The 7,844-nt window shown below is 43.9% G+C and overlaps 1 pseudogene across 1 annotated transcript; it reads right to left on the bottom strand.

Annotated features, from left to right (window-relative positions):
* Positions 1-3,093: 3,093 nt before the first annotated feature.
* On the bottom strand, positions 3,094-3,597 carry LOC308520494 (large ribosomal subunit protein uL23-like; annotated as a pseudogene). Its single transcript has one exon. The product of its transcript is annotated as a large ribosomal subunit protein uL23-like (transcript).
* Positions 3,598-7,844: the final 4,247 nt, after the last annotated feature.

The raw sequence follows: 7,844 nt of genomic DNA, 5'->3' as shown, positions 1-7,844 counted from the left end.
AGATCGCCACCTCCTCCTTGGGGCATGCCTTTGGGTGGCATTTGTGAGGAATTCCCTCTTTTCTTTCCACTCTGCCTCTAGAATGATCACCAGGGCATGTCCTGGGCCCTGGCTGCCCGCTTCGCAGGTAATTTGGAGCTCTTCCCACCAGCACAACAGGCTCTCTTTATAAAGGAGGAGTGGGGCTGGAGAGTGTAGACTCTTCCCACTGAAGCGAGCCTGTATTTCTCAGGCAGGAGCTAAGCACGCTTAGACACGTGGAACATCAGCCAGAATCAACAGAGACCCTGGATTACTCTTGCTTATGTAATTTTCTGGGGAAATCCAGGGCATTAAAATCACTAACCACCCAGCATCAACTGAAATAGTGCCTCCTTTTAAAGCCAAAAGTCAGTCTAGCATAAACCATACATTCCAACCCACAGATGGAACATTATTTATTTATTTTTTTACTGAATTTACTGGGGGGACATTGGTTCACAAAACCATATAGGTTTCAAGTGTACGACTCAACAAAATATCTTCTGTACACTGCATCGTGCACCCATCACCCCAAGCAAAGTCTTTTTTCATCCCCATCCCCCCACTTTGCCAACCCTCACCCCCTTTCCCTCTGGCTAACACCACACTGTTTTCTGTGTGTATGTCTATATGTTACATATATGTGTGGTTTTTTGCTCAATCCCTTAACCTTCTTCATCCAGCCCCCAACCCCCCTCACCTCTCACAGCTGCCAATCAGTTCCATGTATCCATACCTCTGGAGCACTTATTTAAAAAAAAAAAAAAAGAGTTGCCATTTATTACTGCTTACTATGTGCTAGACACAATGCTAAGAGCTACTAGACATAGTCATACTTTATCCTTCCAACAACACCAGGAGATATCAAACTATTGCTTCTCTTCAAATCTGTATAAAACCCAGTCACTCTCTGCAACACTGTGTTTCAGTGGTAATTAAAATGCACAGGGACATTACTACCCCCTGAGCTATATCTCTGCCCTGCCAAACACTCAGCACAATCACCAGGAATCCAACGGGGACAGATGCCCAGGGGCAAAACTCCCATTCTTGTTCCTGAGCCCCAGAGATTTCTTCTTACAACGTCCATTAGCCCTGGCAGGCATCGCTGGTAAATCACCACCAGGCACTCAGTGAGAATATCGTTATTAGAACAATTGCCGCCGTGCATGATGCTCGTGCCATTCGGAAATGTAGGTCTAATTAGCTCTAAGCTGTAGAAGATTTGAGTGTGGTAGTTTCATTTTGGCTTAATGCTCGGTGTCTGGTGTAAAATCTGAATTTATTACTCTTTTTTTAATCATTTCTGCATGGCTCAACCAGTCGTATCAAAACTGCTGCATGTTATAGACTTTAAAAAGTGATTCCCGGTAGGCATTTTTAAGGTATAGGATCTATTATGGGAAGATATATATTCGACAGCATTCTGTTTATTACTCAGTTCCACTACATTGTTCACGAACCCAGTGAAAGATGTTCACAGTGGTAAGTCACACTGTCTCCCAGGGAGAAGAAACACAGGGCCACTTCCTTGGGCAAGAACTAGAATCGAGGGGTGGTGCGCGACTACAGGACTTCTGGGCGAATGCTAACCATCCTCCATGCAGACCCTCAAAAACAAGGCACTGCTTCACTCCTATGTACCCCCTAGATTTCATCCAAAAATATTTTTTATTAACAGTCGTGTGTCTCAGCAGTGGATAATCTGCTATGTTTCTGAATATTTTATTTTTTTAAAATATATTTTATTGATTTTTTTACAGAGAGGAAGGGAAAGGGATAGAGAGTTAGAAACATCGATGAGAGAGAAACATCGATCAGCTGCCTTCTGCACACCCCCTAACTGGGGATGTGCCCGCAAACAAAGGAACATGCCCTTGACCGGAATCGAACCTGGGACCCTTCAGTCCATAGGCCGACGCTCTATCCACTGAGTCAAACCAGTTAGGGCTGTTTCTGAATATTTTAAAGAAAAAAAAAACCATCCCTCCTACACCAGCCCCTGAGAACAGCTGTTTGGAGATGGGGGAAGGGAAGACATCATTGTTACTCTTTCTCACATTTATGTCTTTTTTCTATTTGTGCCAGCAGTTGAAGGGAGCTAGCGCATCAATAGCCCTATCTAGGTTAAACTGAACACTTCTGGGAATTACCCCAACCACAACTTACTTCCTACCTGGGCTCCACACCTGCTGGCTCAGCCTCAGTCTCCCCAGTTTCTCTCCTTATTTCTGTGTTGCTCCCCATCCCCTAGGTTGTGGCTTTGGTCAGCTCCTCTGCTTGGCCTTCAGTCTGGCTTTACCTCCGTTACTCACTGTAGGATTGCTCAGCAGCCCATGGGCCACACCCAACCTATCCCCCATGGAACCTGAGCCTAGGCCTAGTGCCCCCAGGTCCCTGACTGTCTGGGCTGAGGTGCAGTCGATATTTTTTAAATATGTATTTTTTTTTTATTGATTTCAGAGAGGAAGAGGAACGGAGAGATAGAAACATCAATGATGAGAGAGAATCATTGATTGGCTGCCTCCTGCACGCCCCCTACTGGGGATTGAGACCAAAACCTGGGCATGTGCCCTGACAAGGAATCAGTACTCAACCACTGAACCACACTGGCTGGGCTCAGTCAACATTTTTGAGGAGAGGAGTTTCAGATAAAAAGTAAAATGTACTAAGCTGGTTGGTCCCATTCAATTCCTTTGCATATCTTTACCCGGCACTCTAGAAGGTGTTTGGTGTGGGATCCTCTGTACTGCCCCTCATGGAACTCACTACAGTCTGTGGAGCCCTATCCTTCAGAATGACCGAGTACAGAATTGGGGCAGGTATCATGGGGAAGCCAACCCGGAGCCCTGACCTCACTGAGCTACCAAACCAGTTCTTCTTATGTGCAATAATTCTACTGCTGGAACCACTTTCTGTTGGATATTCTGTTACATGCAAAAAAAAAGAAAAAGAAAAAAAAAACTTGTACCATAATACCTACTTTATAGACTTGTTATAAGATGAACTGAGATAAGCCATTTAGCAAAGTACCTGGCACAAAATAAGAATTTTTTTTTTCAGTGTAAAATTTTTATATTTAGAATTAGGCAGCTGGACTCAGTTTAGATGATTCCAATTTTGTTGGCAACATCCTAAGCAGCATAGTCAGGAGCCAGTCGAACACATGCCTTCTTCTCGCCATCAGGCCTGATCAGGGTGTTGACCTTGGCCACATCAATGTCATAGAGCTTCTTCACAGCCTGTTTGATCTGGTGCTTGTTGGCCTTGACATCCACAATGAACACGAGTGTATTATTGTCTTCTATCTTCTTCATGGCTGACTTGGTAGTCAGGGGGAACTTGATGACGGCATAGTGGTCAAGCTTGTTTCTCCTGGGTGCGCTCTTCCGAGGGTATTTAGGCTGCCTCCGGAGCCTTAGTGTCTTTGGCCATCGGAAAGTGGGTGACGTGCGGATCTTCTTTTTTTTTGTGGCTGTGGAAGACTTTCAACACTGCTTTCTTTGCCTTCAAAGCCTTTGCTTTGGCTTCGGCTTTGGGAGGGGCAGGGGCTTCCTTCTTAGCTTTCGGCGCCATCTTCGTAAAAAGCCAAAATAAGAATTTTTTAAGGCAGTTAATAGTATCGGTTTTATATATTTACCATCTACCTAGAACACATCTTGACATTTAATAAAAAATTGTTAAAAGAGTGACTGACTGAATGAATAAATTGAGTGAATGGATGAATGAATAACAACTTTGCTTACCTTGCTTTGAGTGTTCCAGGAGGCATAAATCTTGGAGGCTTGAGATACTGAAAATTAACTTGTATATAATTTTTAAAATCACAGGCTTTTCAGCTGCTTTGTATCAAGTTTAATGATTCCTTGTCCATTTTTTTTAAATGTCTCGGAAAGACTTGCCCAAAAGCAATGTGTTGTGCTCTTAGGGAATGTTCTCTTCCTTCTCTTGTTGACAAGGACACAGAGCAGAGATGCCTCCCGCTTTGTGCCTGGTACCAGCTTTCCAAAGCTGCAAAGCCAGCCCTGACTTCTGGGACTAGGCCCCAGCTGACCCTGCCTATGCCCTCGCATTACCCCTCGCCATCTCGCAACCTTGGGAAGCTATTGCAAGGGGTTGGTAGTAGTGAGCAGGACCAGAGGGTGCACTGAGTTGTCAGGGTCAAGAGCAAGGGGATAGTAAAGAGGAACACCTCTGACCAAGGAGCAGTGTGAGATCCAGCATAGTATTCAGGCTTTCAACATCCGGGCACTCAGCAAATACCTTGGAACATCACCCACGCGTTGCGCAAGTGCAGAGGGAGCAGTGGAGCGCACCCACACTCCTTCAGCACTGACATGCTCCTTCCCAGAGTCGCTGGGAATGTTGGCTACCGAAGGCTTTCAGCTGAGTACGTCTGTGAGAACTGCTCTCAGGAGAAGGAAGCTGCCTTGCCCAGGATGCTGCTCCTTCCCTGGTAGCAGCCCAGATCCAACGACTGTTCATTTCTGGGGTACAAAGGTCTAGCCCCTTTGTCTCAATCTGGAGCAACCCAAAGACTATCCCAGTTCTGAGGATGCAGACTCTGCAGCAATTACGGGCCAGTTCTGCATCTACTTCCTCCCAGTCCTACTCCCTCCCTCCCTCCCAGGTGTTGCTCCTGCGAACAGGCCCCAGGAAAGCTGCTGCACACAAGTCAGCGTCCGTTTCCAGGGAATCTGGCCCAATGCGGAATCAGTGTAGGTGCCAGATACCGCAGTGAACAGAACAATTCTCTTGGAACTGACATTCTAGGGCTAGGGTCGGGGTGAAGAGAAAAACAGAAACAAATATCACATGTCAGGGAGTGATAAAAGCTGTGAAGACAAATGAAACAATAAGATTAGAAAATGAAGGGGTACTGTTTCTGACGGTCTCGTCAGAGTAGGCCTCCTTGGTAAGGGACATTGCAGCAAAGGCCTGAAGGAGGTGAGTGGAGTATGACAATACCTGAGAGAAAACCATTTCAGGCAGAGGGAAGAGCAGGTGCAAAGGCCCTGAGGAGGAGGTATGCGTGGTGTGTTTGCAGGATAGTAAGAAAGCCTGAATGGCTGGACAGAATAAGAGAAGGGAAAAATAAGTCATATGATAATTTTAAATGATTATTCTGGCTGTTGTATGAAAAACAGATTGGGGCACGAGTGGCAGTCGAAGACCAGTTAGAAGGTGTGGAACTGAGTCACCGGCAACTTTGACAAGAGTCCTTTTTGTCAGTAGCGGGGATGAAAGCTTGCAATGGAAGAGATCGTGAAAGAATGGCAGGAAAGGAACGCCAGTCAAATGACAGAACTGCTGGGAGTTTTGTGCTCACATTCTGAAGTTAAGCCCAAGTTCAGAGTGCTATGCTCGATTAGTGATGTCTGCCATGAGTACAGGATATGGAAATGGTGGTGTGTGTATGACACAGGTTTACTCTCCTTGTTCCAGCATACAGAGTGGCTCATTCGATATTCTCTATATACCTGTTTATGCTATCACCTTTGTGGGCTACTCATCAACAGTTAATTTAATATTGGTTCAATAAATTCCTGGTTCTCAACATCCAGATGTTCTTGAATAGAGAAGCATGATTTATTAAATTCTACACCCTAGTCGGATAGTTTTAAACCAGTTTCCAGTGTACCATGGAAAGCAATTTCTGATATACTGCAGTGGAACACTGGATATCTTCAAAAGATATCGCATCTCTGCATAATTAAGCAAAAAGAATTTAAAAGGGTAAAAAAAGAAATCAACATTTGGCTATGCGATGCATGCTTGCATTCCCTGTCTCCCTCCGCCTTGGGAATCCAGACTTTATAATACAAATATCCACATACGTATCTCTTTTGTATAGTTATTCCATTTTCATTAAAGTTCAAATGAGGCTGCTTTGTCCAATGGCCACAATGTACAATAGGAGAAATTCGTAGGAATGGGAGGTGCACAGAAATACTAAAATTTAATTCAATGACCAACTGATTCCAAATGAGACCACACTTGCTCCGAATGTTATGTTTTATTCTGGTCTCTAAAAGCAGTTATTTGGTACTCATTCTCTTAGGACAATATTTTCTAGGAGGGTGTTTGCTATGGTTTTCAAAAGTTAGTTTCCCTTTAAGTCTGCATGTCGCACCCTACCATATAACTTAGAGGTGGGAAGTGTCTCGTTATCTTGTTCAAACATATCCCCTCTGTGAATGAGTCCTCACACACTCTCCCTGACAGATGGTCCTCTGATCTCTGGCTAAACACCCCAGTGATGGACAACGTAGTCTCTCCAGAGAAAGCTGTCAGTATCCAATTGTCAGTCTCCTAAAATGATGGTTGAAGGGAGACCTGGACATGCAAATAACTGAGGGGATATACACATAGGTAAATGTGTTTTCTTGCATAATTTACAGGTTTGCATAACAAGATGCTCAGATTCTATGGTTATCTGGGCTGATTTATTTTGATGCTGCTCTGATTTCTGAGGCTCTACGACAGAACATTCTTCATTTGTCAACTACATGCCCTCCAACTGTGCCCAGACTTAAGAGGGCTCCCATTAAAATAAACTCAGGCCTGTCTGATTTTTAAATCTCTTTTGTCCTGGGCTAGCAGAGAGGCATGTGGCTGAGAGGGCGGAGAATAACGGCCTCCTAGTTCTCTAATTATGGCACCAGTAATCCCCTTTATATTCTGCTGTTTTGTAGCATGTTTATGGTTTAGTCTTATTTCATCTTAAAGGCTGAACAAAAGCTGACTCCAACTGCTACAAACTCAAGAGGCCGGGGCCTCAGGCCTCAAGCAAAGAAACAAACAGAATGCATGGGAACCCAGTTTCTCAGATTAAATATGACAATGGTGTAGAGTCCATATGTGTCAGAAAAAAAGGGGGGCATTTTAAAAGACTCCAGGGTGCCCTGTCAAATCAGAATCATCCAAGACCCATGCAATTGTTCATTTTTCATCCTCAGTGGAATGTCATATGGATTCTGTCTTTCACTTATGCTTAAAGATGGATGGCCAATTGTTTAAGCCTGGTGTTTTTCATTAATTAGACCTCTGCCACTAAAGGTTTAAGTGAAGTCATTTAATTCAGACTTTGCTTAGCAGGCTATAGAAAATCATTATTTATTACTATTTTTCAATAATTCTTATTTTCCATATGACTCAGCCAGTCAAGGAGAATAAGACTTTGAAATTTTACAAACCAAATCCCCGTAGATTACAGAAAGCATTAGATTTCTTATCAGGAGTGAGCAATTTTGTAACTTGGGCCTAAGAATGCCCAGAGCAAACGAAGAAAGAGCAAGAAAGTGAAACACAAATTTTGGCTTTTCCCACCTCTGGAGAGTTGGGTTAAAAATGTGTTTTAATTCATCTGTGGATTCTAAACACGTATTTACAGACTCAAGTATCAAACCAACATTCCCTTTAATTCTGGGAAAAAGAAAAAAGTTTGGTAAAGGGGGGGGGGGGTTTAAAGGCCAGCAAGGCAATCTGGTTATATCCATCATTACCCTTAGTTAATGGCCTACTTGTTAGTTAGCAGCTGCTGTTGCCAAGGAAAGGTACCTGGTTTCTAACAGTGGTACCTCATTGCCAGTTGGAGCAGAGAGTGAGGGGAATCAATGGCCTGCCTCAGGGCCATGTGGGTGGGTGGACCCAGCTTGAAAAGCATGTGCTTCTCTTCAGTTGCCTAGAATGTAAGTCTCTTCCTTAGAAGAAACCTAAAAAAACAGAGCATTATAGCACAGGGTTACTCTAAAACTGGACAGAGCCCATTTGAAAGAAGCAGGGTTATAAGGAGAGCATTTTCAGGACTCACATTTCCTAGG

The sequence above is a fragment of the Myotis nattereri genome (assembly GCF_964212035.1).
Source record: "Myotis nattereri genome assembly, chromosome: 5".
NCBI lineage: Eukaryota > Metazoa > Chordata > Mammalia > Chiroptera > Vespertilionidae > Myotis > Myotis nattereri.
Note: the sequence above shows the minus strand (reverse complement) of the source record. Positions and strands in the feature narration are given on the sequence as shown.